Source organism: Pleurodeles waltl, unplaced genomic scaffold (assembly GCF_031143425.1).
Source record: "Pleurodeles waltl isolate 20211129_DDA unplaced genomic scaffold, aPleWal1.hap1.20221129 scaffold_380, whole genome shotgun sequence".
Classification (NCBI taxonomy): Eukaryota; Metazoa; Chordata; class Amphibia; order Caudata; family Salamandridae; genus Pleurodeles; species Pleurodeles waltl.
In genome coordinates this window covers 89,198-107,401 of record NW_027150087.1, presented here as the reverse complement: position 1 = coordinate 107,401, position 18,204 = coordinate 89,198, and the positions used below count along the sequence as shown (strand labels likewise).

General features: G+C 49.7%; 19 non-coding genes across 19 annotated transcripts; all 19 read right to left on the bottom strand.

Annotated features, from left to right (window-relative positions):
- Nucleotides 1-405: 405 nt before the first annotated feature.
- Nucleotides 406-487, bottom strand: TRNAS-CGA (transfer RNA serine (anticodon CGA)). The gene has a single exon. It is a non-coding gene; the product is annotated as a tRNA-Ser (tRNA).
- A 570-nt stretch (nucleotides 488-1,057) lies between these two features.
- On the bottom strand, nucleotides 1,058-1,139 carry TRNAS-UGA (transfer RNA serine (anticodon UGA)). Its single transcript has one exon. It is a non-coding gene; the product is annotated as a tRNA-Ser (tRNA).
- A 222-nt stretch (nucleotides 1,140-1,361) lies between these two features.
- Nucleotides 1,362-1,443, bottom strand: TRNAS-AGA (transfer RNA serine (anticodon AGA)). Its single transcript has one exon. It is a non-coding gene; the product is annotated as a tRNA-Ser (tRNA).
- Nucleotides 1,444-3,305: 1,862 nt separating this feature from the next.
- Nucleotides 3,306-3,387, bottom strand: TRNAS-UGA (transfer RNA serine (anticodon UGA)). Its single transcript has one exon. It is a non-coding gene; the product is annotated as a tRNA-Ser (tRNA).
- Nucleotides 3,388-3,957: 570 nt separating this feature from the next.
- On the bottom strand, nucleotides 3,958-4,039 carry TRNAS-UGA (transfer RNA serine (anticodon UGA)). Its single transcript has one exon. It is a non-coding gene; the product is annotated as a tRNA-Ser (tRNA).
- Nucleotides 4,040-4,261: 222 nt separating this feature from the next.
- Nucleotides 4,262-4,343, bottom strand: TRNAS-AGA (transfer RNA serine (anticodon AGA)). Its single transcript has one exon. It is a non-coding gene; the product is annotated as a tRNA-Ser (tRNA).
- Nucleotides 4,344-6,205: 1,862 nt separating this feature from the next.
- TRNAS-CGA (transfer RNA serine (anticodon CGA)) lies at nucleotides 6,206-6,287 on the bottom strand. Its single transcript has one exon. It is a non-coding gene; the product is annotated as a tRNA-Ser (tRNA).
- Nucleotides 6,288-6,857: 570 nt separating this feature from the next.
- TRNAS-UGA (transfer RNA serine (anticodon UGA)) lies at nucleotides 6,858-6,939 on the bottom strand. Its single transcript has one exon. It is a non-coding gene; the product is annotated as a tRNA-Ser (tRNA).
- Nucleotides 6,940-7,161: 222 nt separating this feature from the next.
- On the bottom strand, nucleotides 7,162-7,243 carry TRNAS-AGA (transfer RNA serine (anticodon AGA)). Its single transcript has one exon. It is a non-coding gene; the product is annotated as a tRNA-Ser (tRNA).
- A 1,862-nt stretch (nucleotides 7,244-9,105) lies between these two features.
- TRNAS-CGA (transfer RNA serine (anticodon CGA)) lies at nucleotides 9,106-9,187 on the bottom strand. The gene has a single exon. It is a non-coding gene; the product is annotated as a tRNA-Ser (tRNA).
- Nucleotides 9,188-9,757: 570 nt separating this feature from the next.
- Nucleotides 9,758-9,839, bottom strand: TRNAS-UGA (transfer RNA serine (anticodon UGA)). Its single transcript has one exon. It is a non-coding gene; the product is annotated as a tRNA-Ser (tRNA).
- Nucleotides 9,840-10,061: 222 nt separating this feature from the next.
- TRNAS-AGA (transfer RNA serine (anticodon AGA)) lies at nucleotides 10,062-10,143 on the bottom strand. The gene has a single exon. It is a non-coding gene; the product is annotated as a tRNA-Ser (tRNA).
- Nucleotides 10,144-12,005: 1,862 nt separating this feature from the next.
- On the bottom strand, nucleotides 12,006-12,087 carry TRNAS-CGA (transfer RNA serine (anticodon CGA)). The gene has a single exon. It is a non-coding gene; the product is annotated as a tRNA-Ser (tRNA).
- Nucleotides 12,088-12,657: 570 nt separating this feature from the next.
- Nucleotides 12,658-12,739, bottom strand: TRNAS-UGA (transfer RNA serine (anticodon UGA)). Its single transcript has one exon. It is a non-coding gene; the product is annotated as a tRNA-Ser (tRNA).
- Nucleotides 12,740-12,961: 222 nt separating this feature from the next.
- On the bottom strand, nucleotides 12,962-13,043 carry TRNAS-AGA (transfer RNA serine (anticodon AGA)). The gene has a single exon. It is a non-coding gene; the product is annotated as a tRNA-Ser (tRNA).
- A 1,862-nt stretch (nucleotides 13,044-14,905) lies between these two features.
- TRNAS-CGA (transfer RNA serine (anticodon CGA)) lies at nucleotides 14,906-14,987 on the bottom strand. Its single transcript has one exon. It is a non-coding gene; the product is annotated as a tRNA-Ser (tRNA).
- A 570-nt stretch (nucleotides 14,988-15,557) lies between these two features.
- On the bottom strand, nucleotides 15,558-15,639 carry TRNAS-UGA (transfer RNA serine (anticodon UGA)). Its single transcript has one exon. It is a non-coding gene; the product is annotated as a tRNA-Ser (tRNA).
- Nucleotides 15,640-15,861: 222 nt separating this feature from the next.
- Nucleotides 15,862-15,943, bottom strand: TRNAS-AGA (transfer RNA serine (anticodon AGA)). Its single transcript has one exon. It is a non-coding gene; the product is annotated as a tRNA-Ser (tRNA).
- Nucleotides 15,944-17,805: 1,862 nt separating this feature from the next.
- On the bottom strand, nucleotides 17,806-17,887 carry TRNAS-CGA (transfer RNA serine (anticodon CGA)). Its single transcript has one exon. It is a non-coding gene; the product is annotated as a tRNA-Ser (tRNA).
- Between the last annotated feature and the right edge of the window lie 317 nt (nucleotides 17,888-18,204).

Sequence of the window (18,204 nt, the reverse complement as noted above, 5' to 3'; positions counted from 1 at the left end):
ACACCTGCAGCTCTGCCTAGGCCGAGAAGCAACAGCAGAGAGCTTCCTTCCTGCCCCTTCCTGTGCTTCCCACCAACCTCCTAAATTGACCCCTGTAGAGGAGCTAGCTGCCTTGTCCTTCCCAACAACAATTTATCCAGGCACTCACCCCAGACAGCAGGCTCGAAAAGCACAGGCAAGGCTTCTCTGCAGCTCCCCAAAATAGACAGACACAGTGTCTGAGAAGCTGTAGGCCTGGGCAGCGTACTCCTTGAGAGTTTTCATGCTGGCATTGCACAGTGCATTGTTTCACATTCTTGTCTTTGTTTTACCTGTGCTCTCAACGTTGTTGAATAATACATGCTTATTCCTGGGAAAGGAGGCATCCAAGGAAAAACCTAACACATCATTGTGAAAGAGCACCGATGTAGTCGGTAGGATTTGAACCTGCGCGGGGACACCCCAATGGATTTCGAGTCCATCGCCTTAACCACTCGGCCACGACTACTCACGAGGGGTGGCTGCCACTTAAGCTGAGGTTCTCACTCTCACAGCAGTCTTTTTCTTTCCCTCAGTTCACTCTGCTCCACTGCCTTCCCATCTTTGCCTATCCGTTCTACTGCAAAAAATACACTCGGTCCATACCTGCATACTGACGTGACTCAAAGGCACTATTATAAAGTTCATGTTCCTGGCCAGAGAAAAGCAAAAAGGAGGTTGTAAAAGAATGCAGTTATGACACTTTAGGAAAATAATGACACTGTCAGACGCCCCAATAAGGCTACTTCCTTCATGCATCTGATACCTCAGATGGAACTTACTGGCGAGATGATAACTGAAGTTCTTTCCCAATCTCCTTGGCTATTACTCGACATGTGTCTTCTCGACAGCTGGGGTGCACAAGTGGCAGGAGTGCCAGACAGGTAGTCTCATGCCTTCTCCGGCCACTCTTTTGATCCCATTCCCTGCCCAGTGTTTCGCCTTCCTTAGCTCTATTGAGAGTGATAGCTATATTCGGCCTGCTTGTGCAGATGCCATTTAATATGAAGTATAAAATATCACCAAAGGTGAAGTAGCACGTAGTCGGCAGGATTTGAACCTACGCGGGGAGACCCCAATGGATTTCAAGTCCATCGCCTTAACCACTCGGCCACGACTACTTGCTTAAAGCTATGGTCCATTTTCAACGTAGCTCGTTTCTATTTCTGCTGGCGGTCTAGCCTCTGGACAGAAGCAGTCCTTTTCTAGAGAGGAAGGCCACAATGGCAAAAGTTTGAGCCCTCCCAGGCCGCTGACCCTATTAGTCCTGCTTTTGGAGCCCGCATTTATGCCAGTAGGTATTTCAAAGAATTATGGGAAAATACTGTTCACAAAAGGGACAGCGTAGTTGGCAGGATTCGAACCTGCGCGGGGATACCCCAATGGATTTCTATTCCATCGCCTTAACCACTCGGCCACAACTACCCACACAAGTGAATCTCAACAGGGCACTTTACCTCCATCCGTAGTCTTTTTTCTTTCCGTTCACTGGACCATTTTCCCTGCTCTCCTATACATCATTCCTATTCCACAGAAGACTTTCTAAAGCGTCTCAAGCTAAAAGCAGGCATGCATGTGAAATTAGCACTCCTTGTATGTTCATGTTTTGAGACGGGGGAAAAAAATCAGGCCGGAAGAGGTGGTAGCTTTAACGTCAGGGAGATGGCAGCCACGATAGGCACCATGGCAAAACTTCTGTCTTGGAGGCCATGAATGGACTCCACAGAGAGACGGGTTGGTCTTTACAGGTATGAAAAGAAGTGCCTCGTCCAATCTAGGGCCTGTGGCTAGGCGTTTCCTGAGCTGAATTCTCCTTGGAGGAGAGTGGGCGTGTTCAGTTTCTCTGCAGACTAGTGCCTGACAGGTGAGGGAGGGGGAGCAGGATGCATTTGGCCTGGGTTCATATCTTTCTTCTGTGGCTTTAATGGTCTTTGCTTCATATTCTGTTTTACTGACTGCTTTGCATAGAGGCTGCTCCCTTGTTCTCCCACGCAGGAGGCCCTGAAGAGGAATCCCAAAAATGTCATCTGACGTAGTCGGCAGGATTTGAACATACTCGTGGAGACGCCAAATGATATCTAGTCCATCGCCTTAACCACTTGGTAACGACTACTTGGCTCTGCAAGCGGTGCCCCTTTCAACATAGCCCTTCATGTCTTCACAGGCAACCTCACTGGCTCCAGTCATTCCGCTCTGCTCCTTCCTCTTCCTCAGCAATCCTTTGCACTGGCAAGGTGCTTCTCAAAAAACAAATATAGGCACTCCTGCCAATCCACAAGTATTCCGAAGGCTTTGCTGAGGCCCTCTGCAGCCCTTCTTCTTTACAGCACATCAACTGCTGACCTTTGTTTGCCCTAAGGCTTCTGCTTCCATATTGGAGTCATCCCAGGCTTTGGTGATCCCAGCCGTCAGCCCAGCACCTCAGTTGAGCCTTTGAAAGGCTGTCAGGCCCTGCTCCTCTTTCTGTCTTGATATTCTAGCCACATTACTTAATAGGTGAGTGGAGGCGGGCCCAAGAGAGGGTAGTCTCTATGCAAATGAAGTGCTTGGGCATACCTGGGAGTGTCCTTCTGCAAGCCATTCAGCCTCCTGGCTGGTGGCAGGTTTGTTGAGGAGAGCAAGGCCGTGTTGGGCCAGTCCCAAAGCAAAGGCGAGCTCCTTCAGCAGGAGTCCATTTATGCGAGGGACCCTAAGTTACTCAGGTATATATAATAATCACCTTTAGCCCTTATAGAGAGGTTTTGGCCGATCGTGGCCGATCGGGGCCAAAGGGGCGGTGGGGTCAGAAGGCTCAGGGTAAGGGCCTCAGTAGCCTCACCTCTCTTGTTGCCCTAGGTTGCACTGTGGTCTGGGACCTGGCCAAACGCCAATCCTTTTTAACCACACCTGCAGCTCTGCCTAGGCCGAGAAGCAACAGCAGAGAGCTTCCTTCCTGCCCCTTCCTGTGCTTCCCACCAACCTCCTAAATTGACCCCTGTAGAGGAGCTAGATGCCTTGTCCTTCCCAAAAACAATTTATCCAGGCACTCACCCCAGACAGCAGGCTCGAAAAGCACAGGCAAGGCTTCTCTGCAGCTCCCCAAAATAGACAGACACAGTGTCTGAGAAGCTGTAGGCCTGGGCAGCGTACTCCTTGAGAGTTTTCATGCTGGCATTGCACAGTGCATTGTTTCACATTCTTGTCTTTGTTTTACCTGTGCTCTCAACGTTGTTGAATAATACATGCTTATTCCTGGGAAAGGAGGCATCCAAGGAAAAACCTAACACATCATTGTGAAAGAGCACCGACGTAGTCGGCAGGATTTGAACCTGCGCGGGGACACCCCAATGGATTTCAAGTCCATCGCCTTAACCACTCGGCCACGACTACTCACGAGGGGTGGCTGCCACTTAAGCTGAGGTTCTCACTCTCACAGCAGTCTTTTTCTTTCCCTCAGTTCACTCTGCTCCACTGCCTTCCCATCTTTGCCTATCCGTTCTACTGCAAAAAATACACTCGGTCCATACCTGCATACTGACGTGACTCAAAGGCACTATTATAAAGTTCATGTTCCTGGCCAGAGAAAAGCAAAAAGGAGGTTGTAAAAGAATGCAGTTATGACACTTTAGGAAAATAATGACACTGTCAGACGCCCCAATAAGGCTACTTCCTTCATGCATCTGATACCTCAGATGGAACTTACTGGCGAGATGATAACTGAAGTTCTTTCCCAATCTCCTTGGCTATTACTCGACATGTGTCTTCTCGACAGCTGGGGTGCACAAGTGGCAGGAGTGCCAGACAGGTAGTCTCATGCCTTCTCCGGCCACTCTTTTGATCCCATTCCCTGCCCAGTGTTTCGCCTTCCTTAGCTCTATTGAGAGTGATAGCTATATTCGGCCTGCTTGTGCAGATGCCATTTAATATGAAGTATAAAATATCACCAAAGGTGAAGTAGCACGTAGTCGGCAGGATTTGAACCTACGCGGGGAGACCCCAATGGATTTCAAGTCCATCGCCTTAACCACTCGGCCACGACTACTTGCTTAAAGCTATGGTCCATTTTCAACGTAGCTCGTTTCTATTTCTGCTGGCGGTCTAGCCTCTGGACAGAAGCAGTCCTTTTCTAGAGAGGAAGGCCACAATGGCAAAAGTTTGAGCCCTCCCAGGCCGCTGACCCTATTAGTCCTGCTTTTGGAGCCCGCATTTATGCCAGAAGGTATTTCAAAGAATTATGGGAAAATACTGTTCACAAAAGGGACAGCGTAGTTGGCAGGATTCGAACCTGCGCGGGGATACCCCAATGGATTTCTAGTCCATCGCCTTAACCACTCGGCCACAACTACCCACACAAGTGAATCTCAACAGGGCACTTTACCTCCATCCGTAGTCTTTTTTCTTTCCGTTCACTGGACCATTTTCCCTGCTCTCCTATACATCATTCCTATTCCACAGAAGACTTTCTAAAGCGTCTCAAGCTAAAAGCAGGCATGCATGTGAAATTAGCACTCCTTGTATGTTCATGTTTTGAGACGGGGGAAAAAAATCAGGCCGGAAGAGGTGGTAGCTTTAACGTCAGGGAGATGGCAGCCACGATAGGCACCATGGCAAAACTTCTGTCTTGGAGGCCATGAATGGACTCCACAGAGAGACGGGTTGGTCTTTACAGGTATGAAAAGAAGTGCCTCGTCCAATCTAGGGCCTGTGGCTAGGCGTTTCCTGAGCTGAATTCTCCTTGGAGGAGAGTGGGCGTGTTCAGTTTCTCTGCAGACTAGTGCCTGACAGGTGAGGGAGGGGGAGCAGGATGCATTTGGCCTGGGTTCATATCTTTCTTCTGTGGCTTTAATGGTCTTTGCTTCATATTCTGTTTTACTGACTGCTTTGCATAGAGGCTGCTCCCTTGTTCTCCCACGCAGGAGGCCCTGAAGAGGAATCCCAAAAATGTCATCTGACGTAGTCGGCAGGATTTGAACATACTCGTGGAGACGCCAAATGATATCTAGTCCATCGCCTTAACCACTTGGTAACGACTACTTGGCTCTGCAAGCGGTGCCCCTTTCAACATAGCCCTTCCTGTCTTCACAGGCAACCTCACTGGCTCCAGTCATTCCGCTCTGCTCCTTCCTCTTCCTCAGCAATCCTTTGCACTGGCAAGGTGCTTCTCAAAAAACAAATATAGGCACTCCTGCCAATCCACAAGTATTCCGAAGGCTTTGCTGAGGCCCTCTGCAGCCCTTCTTCTTTACAGCACATCAACTGCTGACCTTTGTTTGCCCTAAGGCTTCTGCTTCCATATTGGAGTCATCCCAGGCTTTGGTGATCCCAGCCGTCAGCCCAGCACCTCAGTTGAGCCTTTGAAAGGCTGTCAGGCCCTGCTCCTCTTTCTGTCTTGATATTCTAGCCACATTACTTAATAGGTGAGTGGAGGCGGGCCCAAGAGAGGGTAGTCTCTATGCAAATGAAGTGCTTGGGCATACCTGGGAGTGTCCTTCTGCAAGCCATTCAGCCTCCTGGCTGGTGGCAGGTTTGTTGAGGAGAGCAAGGCCGTGTTGGGCCAGTCCCAAAGCAAAGGCGAGCTCCTTCAGCAGGAGTCCATTTATGCGAGGGACCCTAAGTTACTCAGGCATATATAATAATCACCTTTAGCCCTTATAGAGAGGTTTTGGCCGATCGTGGCCGATCGGGGCCAAAGGGGCGGTGGGGTCAGAAGGCTCAGGGTAAGGGCCTCAGTAGCCTCACCTCTCTTGTTGCCCTAGGTTGCACTGTGGTCTGGGACCTGGCCAAACGCCAATCCTTTTTAACCACACCTGCAGCTCTGCCTAGGCCGAGAAGCAACAGCAGAGAGCTTCCTTCCTGCCCCTTCCTGTGCTTCCCACCAACCTCCTAAATTGACCCCTGTAGAGGAGCTAGATGCCTTGTCCTTCCCAAAAACAATTTATCCAGGCACTCACCCCAGACAGCAGGCTCGAAAAGCACAGGCAAGGCTTCTCTGCAGCTCCCCAAAATAGACAGACACAGTGTCTGAGAAGCTGTAGGCCTGGGCAGCGTACTCCTTGAGAGTTTTCATGCTGGCATTGCACAGTGCATTGTTTCACATTCTTGTCTTTGTTTTACCTGTGCTCTCAACGTTGTTGAATAATACATGCTTATTCCTGGGAAAGGAGGCATCCAAGGAAAAACCTAACACATCATTGTGAAAGAGCACCGACGTAGTCGGCAGGATTTGAACCTGCGCGGGGACACCCCAATGGATTTCGAGTCCATCGCCTTAACCACTCGGCCACGACTACTCACGAGGGGTGGCTGCCACTTAAGCTGAGGTTCTCACTCTCACAGCAGTCTTTTTCTTTCCCTCAGTTCACTCTGCTCCACTGCCTTCCCATCTTTGCCTATCCGTTCTACTGCAAAAAATACACTCGGTCCATACCTGCATACTGACGTGACTCAAAGGCACTATTATAAAGTTCATGTTCCTGGCCAGAGAAAAGCAAAAAGGAGGTTGTAAAAGAATGCAGTTATGACACTTTAGGAAAATAATGACACTGTCAGACGCCCCACTAAGGCTACTTCCTTCATGCATCTGATACCTCAGATGGAACTTACTGGCGAGATGATAACTGAAGTTCTTTCCCAATCTCCTTGGCTATTACTCGACATGTGTCTTCTCGACAGCTGGGGTGCACAAGTGGCAGGAGTGCCAGACAGGTAGTCTCATGCCTTCTCCGGCCACTCTTTTGATCCCATTCCCTGCCCAGTGTTTCGCCTTCCTTAGCTCTATTGAGAGTGATAGCTATATTCGGCCTGCTTGTGCAGATGCCATTTAATATGAAGTATAAAATATCACCAAAGGTGAAGTAGCACGTAGTCGGCAGGATTTGAACCTACGCGGGGAGACCCCAATGGATTTCAAGTCCATCGCCTTAACCACTCGGCCACGACTACTTGCTTAAAGCTATGGTCCATTTTCAACGTAGCTCGTTTCTATTTCTGCTGGCGGTCTAGCCTCTGGACAGAAGCAGTCCTTTTCTAGAGAGGAAGGCCACAATGGCAAAAGTTTGAGCCCTCCCAGGCCGCTGACCCTATTAGTCCTGCTTTTGGAGCCCGCATTTATGCCAGTAGGTATTTCAAAGAATTATGGGAAAATACTGTTCACAAAAGGGACAGCGTAGTTGGCAGGATTCGAACCTGCGCGGGGATACCCCAATGGATTTCTAGTCCATCGCCTTAACCACTCGGCCACAACTACCCACACAAGTGAATCTCAACAGGGCACTTTACCTCCATCCGTAGTCTTTTTTCTTTCCGTTCACTGGACCATTTTCCCTGCTCTCCTATACATCATTCCTATTCCACAGAAGACTTTCTAAAGCGTCTCAAGCTAAAAGCAGGCATGCATGTGAAATTAGCACTCCTTGTATGTTCATGTTTTGAGACGGGGGAAAAAAATCAGGCCGGAAGAGGTGGTAGCTTTAACGTCAGGGAGATGGCAGCCACGATAGGCACCATGGCAAAACTTCTGTCTTGGAGGCCATGAATGGACTCCACAGAGAGACGGGTTGGTCTTTACAGGTATGAAAAGAAGTGCCTCGTCCAATCTAGGGCCTGTGGCTAGGCGTTTCCTGAGCTGAATTCTCCTTGGAGGAGAGTGGGCGTGTTCAGTTTCTCTGCAGACTAGTGCCTGACAGGTGAGGGAGGGGGAGCAGGATGCATTTGGCCTGGGTTCATATCTTTCTTCTGTGGCTTTAATGGTCTTTGCTTCATATTCTGTTTTACTGACTGCTTTGCATAGAGGCTGCTCCCTTGTTCTCCCACGCAGGAGGCCCTGAAGAGGAATCCCAAAAATGTCATCTGACGTAGTCGGCAGGATTTGAACATACTCGTGGAGACGCCAAATGATATCTAGTCCATCGCCTTAACCACTTGGTAACGACTACTTGGCTCTGCAAGCGGTGCCCCTTTCAACATAGCCCTTCCTGTCTTCACAGGCAACCTCACTGGCTCCAGTCATTCCGCTCTGCTCCTTCCTCTTCCTCAGCAATCCTTTGCACTGGCAAGGTGCTTCTCAAAAAACAAATATAGGCACTCCTGCCAATCCACAAGTATTCCGAAGGCTTTGCTGAGGCCCTCTGCAGCCCTTCTTCTTTACAGCACATCAACTGCTGACCTTTGTTTGCCCTAAGGCTTCTGCTTCCATATTGGAGTCATCCCAGGCTTTGGTGATCCCAGCCGTCAGCCCAGCACCTCAGTTGAGCCTTTGAAAGGCTGTCAGGCCCTGCTCCTCTTTCTGTCTTGATATTCTAGCCACATTACTTAATAGGTGAGTGGAGGCGGGCCCAAGAGAGGGTAGTCTCTATGCAAATGAAGTGCTTGGGCATACCTGGGAGTGTCCTTCTGCAAGCCATTCAGCCTCCTGGCTGGTGGCAGGTTTGTTGAGGAGAGCAAGGCCGTGTTGGGCCAGTCCCAAAGCAAAGGCGAGCTCCTTCAGCAGGAGTCCATTTATGCGAGGGACCCTAAGTTACTCAGGCATATATAATAATCACCTTTAGCCCTTATAGAGAGGTTTTGGCCGATCGTGGCCGATCGGGGCCAAAGGGGCGGTGGGGTCAGAAGGCTCAGGGTAAGGGCCTCAGTAGCCTCACCTCTCTTGTTGCCCTAGGTTGCACTGTGGTCTGGGACCTGGCCAAACGCCAATCCTTTTTAACCACACCTGCAGCTCTGCCTAGGCCGAGAAGCAACAGCAGAGAGCTTCCTTCCTGCCCCTTCCTGTGCTTCCCACCAACCTCCTAAATTGACCCCTGTAGAGGAGCTAGATGCCTTGTCCTTCCCAAAAACAATTTATCCAGGCACTCACCCCAGACAGCAGGCTCGAAAAGCACAGGCAAGGCTTCTCTGCAGCTCCCCAAAATAGACAGACACAGTGTCTGAGAAGCTGTAGGCCTGGGCAGCGTACTCCTTGAGAGTTTTCATGCTGGCATTGCACAGTGCATTGTTTCACATTCTTGTCTTTGTTTTACCTGTGCTCTCAACGTTGTTGAATAATACATGCTTATTCCTGGGAAAGGAGGCATCCAAGGAAAAACCTAACACATCATTGTGAAAGAGCACCGACGTAGTCGGCAGGATTTGAACCTGCGCGGGGACACCCCAATGGATTTCGAGTCCATCGCCTTAACCACTCGGCCACGACTACTCACGAGGGGTGGCTGCCACTTAAGCTGAGGTTCTCACTCTCACAGCAGTCTTTTTCTTTCCCTCAGTTCACTCTGCTCCACTGCCTTCCCATCTTTGCCTATCCGTTCTACTGCAAAAAATACACTCGGTCCATACCTGCATACTGACGTGACTCAAAGGCACTATTATAAAGTTCATGTTCCTGGCCAGAGAAAAGCAAAAAGGAGGTTGTAAAAGAATGCAGTTATGACACTTTAGGAAAATAATGACACTGTCAGACGCCCCAATAAGGCTACTTCCTTCATGCATCTGATACCTCAGATGGAACTTACTGGCGAGATGATAACTGAAGTTCTTTCCCAATCTCCTTGGCTATTACTCGACATGTGTCTTCTCGACAGCTGGGGTGCACAAGTGGCAGGAGTGCCAGACAGGTAGTCTCATGCCTTCTCCGGCCACTCTTTTGATCCCATTCCCTGCCCAGTGTTTCGCCTTCCTTAGCTCTATTGAGAGTGATAGCTATATTCGGCCTGCTTGTGCAGATGCCATTTAATATGAAGTATAAAATATCACCAAAGGTGAAGTAGCACGTAGTCGGCAGGATTTGAACCTACGCGGGGAGACCCCAATGGATTTCAAGTCCATCGCCTTAACCACTCGGCCACGACTACTTGCTAAAAGCTATGGTCCATTTTCAACGTAGCTCGTTTCTATTTCTGCTGGCGGTCTAGCCTCTGGACAGAAGCAGTCCTTTTCTAGAGAGGAAGGCCACAATGGCAAAAGTTTGAGCCCTCCCAGGCCGCTGACCCTATTAGTCCTGCTTTTGGAGCCCGCATTTATGCCAGAAGGTATTTCAAAGAATTATGGGAAAATACTGTTCACAAAAGGGACAGCGTAGTTGGCAGGATTCGAACCTGCGCGGGGATACCCCAATGGATTTCTAGTCCATCGCCTTAACCACTCGGCCACAACTACCCACACAAGTGAATCTCAACAGGGCACTTTACCTCCATCCGTAGTCTTTTTTCTTTCCGTTCACTGGACCATTTTCCCTGCTCTCCTATACATCATTCCTATTCCACAGAAGACTTTCTAAAGCGTCTCAAGCTAAAAGCAGGCATGCATGTGAAATTAGCACTCCTTGTATGTTCATGTTTTGAGACGGGGGAAAAAAATCAGGCCGGAAGAGGTGGTAGCTTTAACGTCAGGGAGATGGCAGCCACGATAGGCACCATGGCAAAACTTCTGTCTTGGAGGCCATGAATGGACTCCACAGAGAGACGGGTTGGTCTTTACAGGTATGAAAAGAAGTGCCTCGTCCAATCTAGGGCCTGTGGCTAGGCGTTTCCTGAGCTGAATTCTCCTTGGAGGAGAGTGGGCGTGTTCAGTTTCTCTGCAGACTAGTGCCTGACAGGTGAGGGAGGGGGAGCAGGATGCATTTGGCCTGGGTTCATATCTTTCTTCTGTGGCTTTAATGGTCTTTGCTTCATATTCTGTTTTACTGACTGCTTTGCATAGAGGCTGCTCCCTTGTTCTCCCACGCAGGAGGCCCTGAAGAGGAATCCCAAAAATGTCATCTGACGTAGTCGGCAGGATTTGAACATACTCGTGGAGACGCCAAATGATATCTAGTCCATCGCCTTAACCACTTGGTAACGACTACTTGGCTCTGCAAGCGGTGCCCCTTTCAACATAGCCCTTCCTGTCTTCACAGGCAACCTCACTGGCTCCAGTCATTCCGCTCTGCTCCTTCCTCTTCCTCAGCAATCCTTTGCACTGGCAAGGTGCTTCTCAAAAAACAAATATAGGCACTCCTGCCAATCCACAAGTATTCCGAAGGCTTTGCTGAGGCCCTCTGCAGCCCTTCTTCTTTACAGCACATCAACTGCTGACCTTTGTTTGCCCTAAGGCTTCTGCTTCCATATTGGAGTCATCCCAGGCTTTGGTGATCCCAGCCGTCAGCCCAGCACCTCAGTTGAGCCTTTGAAAGGCTGTCAGGCCCTGCTCCTCTTTCTGTCTTGATATTCTAGCCACATTACTTAATAGGTGAGTGGAGGCGGGCCCAAGAGAGGGTAGTCTCTATGCAAATGAAGTGCTTGGGCATACCTGGGAGTGTCCTTCTGCAAGCCATTCAGCCTCCTGGCTGGTGGCAGGTTTGTTGAGGAGAGCAAGGCCGTGTTGGGCCAGTCCCAAAGCAAAGGCGAGCTCCTTCAGCAGGAGTCCATTTATGCGAGGGACCCTAAGTTACTCAGGCATATATAATAATCACCTTTAGCCCTTATAGAGAGGTTTTGGCCGATCGTGGCCGATCGGGGCCAAAGGGGCGGTGGGGTCAGAAGGCTCAGGGTAAGGGCCTCAGTAGCCTCACCTCTCTTGTTGCCCTAGGTTGCACTGTGGTCTGGGACCTGGCCAAACGCCAATCCTTTTTAACCACACCTGCAGCTCTGCCTAGGCCGAGAAGCAACAGCAGAGAGCTTCCTTCCTGCCCCTTCCTGTGCTTCCCACCAACCTCCTAAATTGACCCCTGTAGAGGAGCTAGATGCCTTGTCCTTCCCAAAAACAATTTATCCAGGCACTCACCCCAGACAGCAGGCTCGAAAAGCACAGGCAAGGCTTCTCTGCAGCTCCCCAAAATAGACAGACACAGTGTCTGAGAAGCTGTAGGCCTGGGCAGCGTACTCCTTGAGAGTTTTCATGCTGGCATTGCACAGTGCATTGTTTCACATTCTTGTCTTTGTTTTACCTGTGCTCTCAACGTTGTTGAATAATACATGCTTATTCCTGGGAAAGGAGGCATCCAAGGAAAAACCTAACACATCATTGTGAAAGAGCACCGACGTAGTCGGCAGGATTTGAACCTGCGCGGGGACACCCCAATGGATTTCGAGTCCATCGCCTTAACCACTCGGCCACGACTACTCACGAGGGGTGGCTGCCACTTAAGCTGAGGTTCTCACTCTCACAGCAGTCTTTTTCTTTCCCTCAGTTCACTCTGCTCCACTGCCTTCCCATCTTTGCCTATCCGTTCTACTGCAAAAAATACACTCGGTCCATACCTGCATACTGACGTGACTCAAAGGCACTATTATAAAGTTCATGTTCCTGGCCAGAGAAAAGCAAAAAGGAGGTTGTAAAAGAATGCAGTTATGACACTTTAGGAAAATAATGACACTGTCAGACGCCCCACTAAGGCTACTTCCTTCATGCATCTGATACCTCAGATGGAACTTACTGGCGAGATGATAACTGAAGTTCTTTCCCAATCTCCTTGGCTATTACTCGACATGTGTCTTCTCGACAGCTGGGGTGCACAAGTGGCAGGAGTGCCAGACAGGTAGTCTCATGCCTTCTCCGGCCACTCTTTTGATCCCATTCCCTGCCCAGTGTTTCGCCTTCCTTAGCTCTATTGAGAGTGATAGCTATATTCGGCCTGCTTGTGCAGATGCCATTTAATATGAAGTATAAAATATCACCAAAGGTGAAGTAGCACGTAGTCGGCAGGATTTGAACCTACGCGGGGAGACCCCAATGGATTTCAAGTCCATCGCCTTAACCACTCGGCCACGACTACTTGCTTAAAGCTATGGTCCATTTTCAACGTAGCTCGTTTCTATTTCTGCTGGCGGTCTAGCCTCTGGACAGAAGCAGTCCTTTTCTAGAGAGGAAGGCCACAATGGCAAAAGTTTGAGCCCTCCCAGGCCGCTGACCCTATTAGTCCTGCTTTTGGAGCCCGCATTTATGCCAGTAGGTATTTCAAAGAATTATGGGAAAATACTGTTCACAAAAGGGACAGCGTAGTTGGCAGGATTCGAACCTGCGCGGGGATACCCCAATGGATTTCTAGTCCATCGCCTTAACCACTCGGCCACAACTACCCACACAAGTGAATCTCAACAGGGCACTTTACCTCCATCCGTAGTCTTTTTTCTTTCCGTTCACTGGACCATTTTCCCTGCTCTCCTATACATCATTCCTATTCCACAGAAGACTTTCTAAAGCGTCTCAAGCTAAAAGCAGGCATGCATGTGAAATTAGCACTCCTTGTATGTTCATGTTTTGAGACGGGGGAAAAAAATCAGGCCGGAAGAGGTGGTAGCTTTAACGTCAGGGAGATGGCAGCCACGATAGGCACCATGGCAAAACTTCTGTCTTGGAGGCCATGAATGGACTCCACAGAGAGACGGGTTGGTCTTTACAGGTATGAAAAGAAGTGCCTCGTCCAATCTAGGGCCTGTGGCTAGGCGTTTCCTGAGCTGAATTCTCCTTGGAGGAGAGTGGGCGTGTTCAGTTTCTCTGCAGACTAGTGCCTGACAGGTGAGGGAGGGGGAGCAGGATGCATTTGGCCTGGGTTCATATCTTTCTTCTGTGGCTTTAATGGTCTTTGCTTCATATTCTGTTTTACTGACTGCTTTGCATAGAGGCTGCTCCCTTGTTCTCCCACGCAGGAGGCCCTGAAGAGGAATCCCAAAAATGTCATCTGACGTAGTCGGCAGGATTTGAACATACTCGTGGAGACGCCAAATGATATCTAGTCCATCGCCTTAACCACTTGGTAACGACTACTTGGCTCTGCAAGCGGTGCCCCTTTCAACATAGCCCTTCCTGTCTTCACAGGCAACCTCACTGGCTCCAGTCATTCCGCTCTGCTCCTTCCTCTTCCTCAGCAATCCTTTGCACTGGCAAGGTGCTTCTCAAAAAACAAATATAGGCACTCCTGCCAATCCACAAGTATTCCGAAGGCTTTGCTGAGGCCCTCTGCAGCCCTTCTTCTTTACAGCACATCAACTGCTGACCTTTGTTTGCCCTAAGGCTTCTGCTTCCATATTGGAGTCATCCCAGGCTTTGGTGATCCCAGCCGTCAGCCCAGCACCTCAGTTGAGCCTTTGAAAGGCTGTCAGGCCCTGCTCCTCTTTCTGTCTTGATATTCTAGCCACATTACTTAATAGGTGAGTGGAGGCGGGCCCAAGAGAGGGTAGTCTCTATGCAAATGAAGTGCTTGGGCATACCTGGGAGTGTCCTTCTGCAAGCCATTCAGCCTCCTGGCTGGTGGCAGGTTTGTTGAGGAGAGCAAGGCCGTGTTGGGCCAGTCCCAAAGCAAAGGCGAGCTCCTTCAGCAGGAGTCCATTTATGCGAGGGACCCTAAGTTACTCAGGCATATATAATAATCACCTTTAGCCCTTATAGAGAGGTTTTGGCCGATCGTGGCCGATCGGGGCCAAAGGGGCGGTGGGGTCAGAAGGCTCAGGGTAAGGGCCTCAGTAGCCTCACCTCTCTTGTTGCCCTAGGTTGCACTGTGGTCTGGGACCTGGCCAAACGCCAATCCTTTTTAACCACACCTGCAGCTCTGCCTAGGCCGAGAAGCAACAGCAGAGAGCTTCCTTCCTGCCCCTTCCTGTGCTTCCCACCAACCTCCTAAATTGACCCCTGTAGAGGAGCTAGATGCCTTGTCCTTCCCAAAAACAATTTATCCAGGCACTCACCCCAGACAGCAGGCTCGAAAAGCACAGGCAAGGCTTCTCTGCAGCTCCCCAAAATAGACAGACACAGTGTCTGAGAAGCTGTAGGCCTGGGCAGCGTACTCCTTGAGAGTTTTCATGCTGGCATTGCACAGTGCATTGTTTCACATTCTTGTCTTTGTTTTACCTGTGCTCTCAACGTTGTTGAATAATACATGCTTATTCCTGGGAAAGGAGGCATCCAAGGAAAAACCTAACACATCATTGTGAAAGAGCACCGACGTAGTCGGCAGGATTTGAACCTGCGCGGGGACACCCCAATGGATTTCGAGTCCATCGCCTTAACCACTCGGCCACGACTACTCACGAGGGGTGGCTGCCACTTAAGCTGAGGTTCTCACTCTCACAGCAGTCTTTTTCTTTCCCTCAGTTCACTCTGCTCCACTGCCTTCCCATCTTTGCCTATCCGTTCTACTGCAAAAAATACACTCGGTCCATACCTGCATACTGACGTGACTCAAAGGCACTATTATAAAGTTCATGTTCCTGGCCAGAGAAAAGCAAAAAGGAGGTTGTAAAAGAATGCAGTTATGACACTTTAGGAAAATAATGACACTGTCAGACGCCCCAATAAGGCTACTTCCTTCATGCATCTGATACCTCAGATGGAACTTACTGGCGAGATGATAACTGAAGTTCTTTCCCAATCTCCTTGGCTATTACTCGACATGTGTCTTCTCGACAGCTGGGGTGCACAAGTGGCAGGAGTGCCAGACAGGTAGTCTCATGCCTTCTCCGGCCACTCTTTTGATCCCATTCCCTGCCCAGTGTTTCGCCTTCCTTAGCTCTATTGAGAGTGATAGCTATATTCGGCCTGCTTGTGCAGATGCCATTTAATATGAAGTATAAAATATCACCAAAGGTGAAGTAGCACGTAGTCGGCAGGATTTGAACCTACGCGGGGAGACCCCAATGGATTTCAAGTCCATCGCCTTAACCACTCGGCCACGACTACTTGCTAAAAGCTATGGTCCATTTTCAACGTAGCTCGTTTCTATTTCTGCTGGCGGTCTAGCCTCTGGACAGAAGCAGTCCTTTTCTAGAGAGGAAGGCCACAATGGCAAAAGTTTGAGCCCTCCCAGGCCGCTGACCCTATTAGTCCTGCTTTTGGAGCCCGCATTTATGCCAGAAGGTATTTCAAAGAATTATGGGAAAATACTGTTCACAAAAGGGACAGCGTAGTTGGCAGGATTCGAACCTGCGCGGGGATACCCCAATGGATTTCTAGTCCATCGCCTTAACCACTCGGCCACAACTACCCACACAAGTGAATCTCAACAGGGCACTTTACCTCCATCCGTAGTCTTTTTTCTTTCCGTTCACTGGACCATTTTCCCTGCTCTCCTATACATCATTCCTATTCCACAGAAGACTTTCTAAAGCGTCTCAAGCTAAAAGCAGGCATGCATGTGAAATTAGCACTCCTTGTATGTTCATGTTTTGAGACGGGGGAAAAAAATCAGGCCGGAAGAGGTGGTAGCTTTAACGTCAGGGAGATGGCAGCCACGATAGGCACCATGGCAAAACTTCTGTCTTGGAGGCCATGAATGGACTCCACAGAGAGACGGGTTGGTCTTTACAGGTATGAAAAGAAGTGCCTCGTCCAATCTAGGGCCTGTGGCTAGGCGTTTCCTGAGCTGAATTCTCCTTGGAGGAGAGTGGGCGTGTTCAGTTTCTCTGCAGACTAGTGCCTGACAGGTGAGGGAGGGGGAGCAGGATGCATTTGGCCTGGGTTCATATCTTTCTTCTGTGGCTTTAATGGTCTTTGCTTCATATTCTGTTTTACTGACTGCTTTGCATAGAGGCTGCTCCCTTGTTCTCCCACGCAGGAGGCCCTGAAGAGGAATCCCAAAAATGTCATCTGACGTAGTCGGCAGGATTTGAACATACTCGTGGAGACGCCAAATGATATCTAGTCCATCGCCTTAACCACTTGGTAACGACTACTTGGCTCTGCAAGCGGTGCCCCTTTCAACATAGCCCTTCCTGTCTTCACAGGCAACCTCACTGGCTCCAGTCATTCCGCTCTGCTCCTTCCTCTTCCTCAGCAATCCTTTGCACTGGCAAGGTGCTTCTCAAAAAACAAATATAGGCACTCCTGCCAATCCACAAGTATTCCGAAGGCTTTGCTGAGGCCCTCTGCAGCCCTTCTTCTTTACAGCACATCAACTGCTGACCTTTGTTTGCCCTAAGGCTTCTGCTTCCATATTGGAGTCATCCCAGGCTTTGGTGATCCCAGCCGTCAGCCCAGCACCTCAGTTGAGCCTTTGAAAGGCTGTCAGGCCCTGCTCCTCTTTCTGTCTTGATATTCTAGCCACATTACTTAATAGGTGAGTGGAGGCGGGCCCAAGAGAGGGTAGTCTCTATGCAAATGAAGTGCTTGGGCATACCTGGGAGTGTCCTTCTGCAAGCCATTCAGCCTCCTGGCTGGTGGCAGGTTTGTTGAGGAGAGCAAGGCCGTGTTGGGCCAGTCCCAAAGCAAAGGCGAGCTCCTTCAGCAGGAGTCCATTTATGCGAGGGACCCTAAGTTACTCAGGCATATATAATAATCACCTTTAGCCCTTATAGAGAGGTTTTGGCCGATCGTGGCCGATCGGGGCCAAAGGGGCGGTGGGGTCAGAAGGCTCAGGGTAAGGGCCTCAGTAGCCTCACCTCTCTTGTTGCCCTAGGTTGCACTGTGGTCTGGGACCTGGCCAAACGCCAATCCTTTTTAACCACACCTGCAGCTCTGCCTAGGCCGAGAAGCAACAGCAGAGAGCTTCCTTCCTGCCCCTTCCTGTGCTTCCCACCAACCTCCTAAATTGACCCCTGTAGAGGAGCTAGATGCCTTGTCCTTCCCAAAAACAATTTATCCAGGCACTCACCCCAGACAGCAGGCTCGAAAAGCACAGGCAAGGCTTCTCTGCAGCTCCCCAAAATAGACAGACACAGTGTCTGAGAAGCTGTAGGCCTGGGCAGCGTACTCCTTGAGAGTTTTCATGCTGGCATTGCACAGTGCATTGTTTCACATTCTTGTCTTTGTTTTACCTGTGCTCTCAACGTTGTTGAATAATACATGCTTATTCCTGGGAAAGGAGGCATCCAAGGAAAAACCTAACACATCATTGTGAAAGAGCACCGACGTAGTCGGCAGGATTTGAACCTGCGCGGGGACACCCCAATGGATTTCGAGTCCATCGCCTTAACCACTCGGCCACGACTACTCACGAGGGGTGGCTGCCACTTAAGCTGAGGTTCTCACTCTCACAGCAGTCTTTTTCTTTCCCTCAGTTCACTCTGCTCCACTGCCTTCCCATCTTTGCCTATCCGTTCTACTGCAAAAAATACACTCGGTCCATACCTGCATACTGACGTGACTCAAAGGCACTATTATAAAGTTCATGTTCCTGGCCAGAGAAAAGCAAAAAGGAGGTTGTAAAAGAATGCAGTTATGACACTTTAGGAAAATAATGACACTGTCAGACGCCCCAATAAGGCTACTTCCTTCATGCATCTGATACCTCAGATGGAACTTACTGGC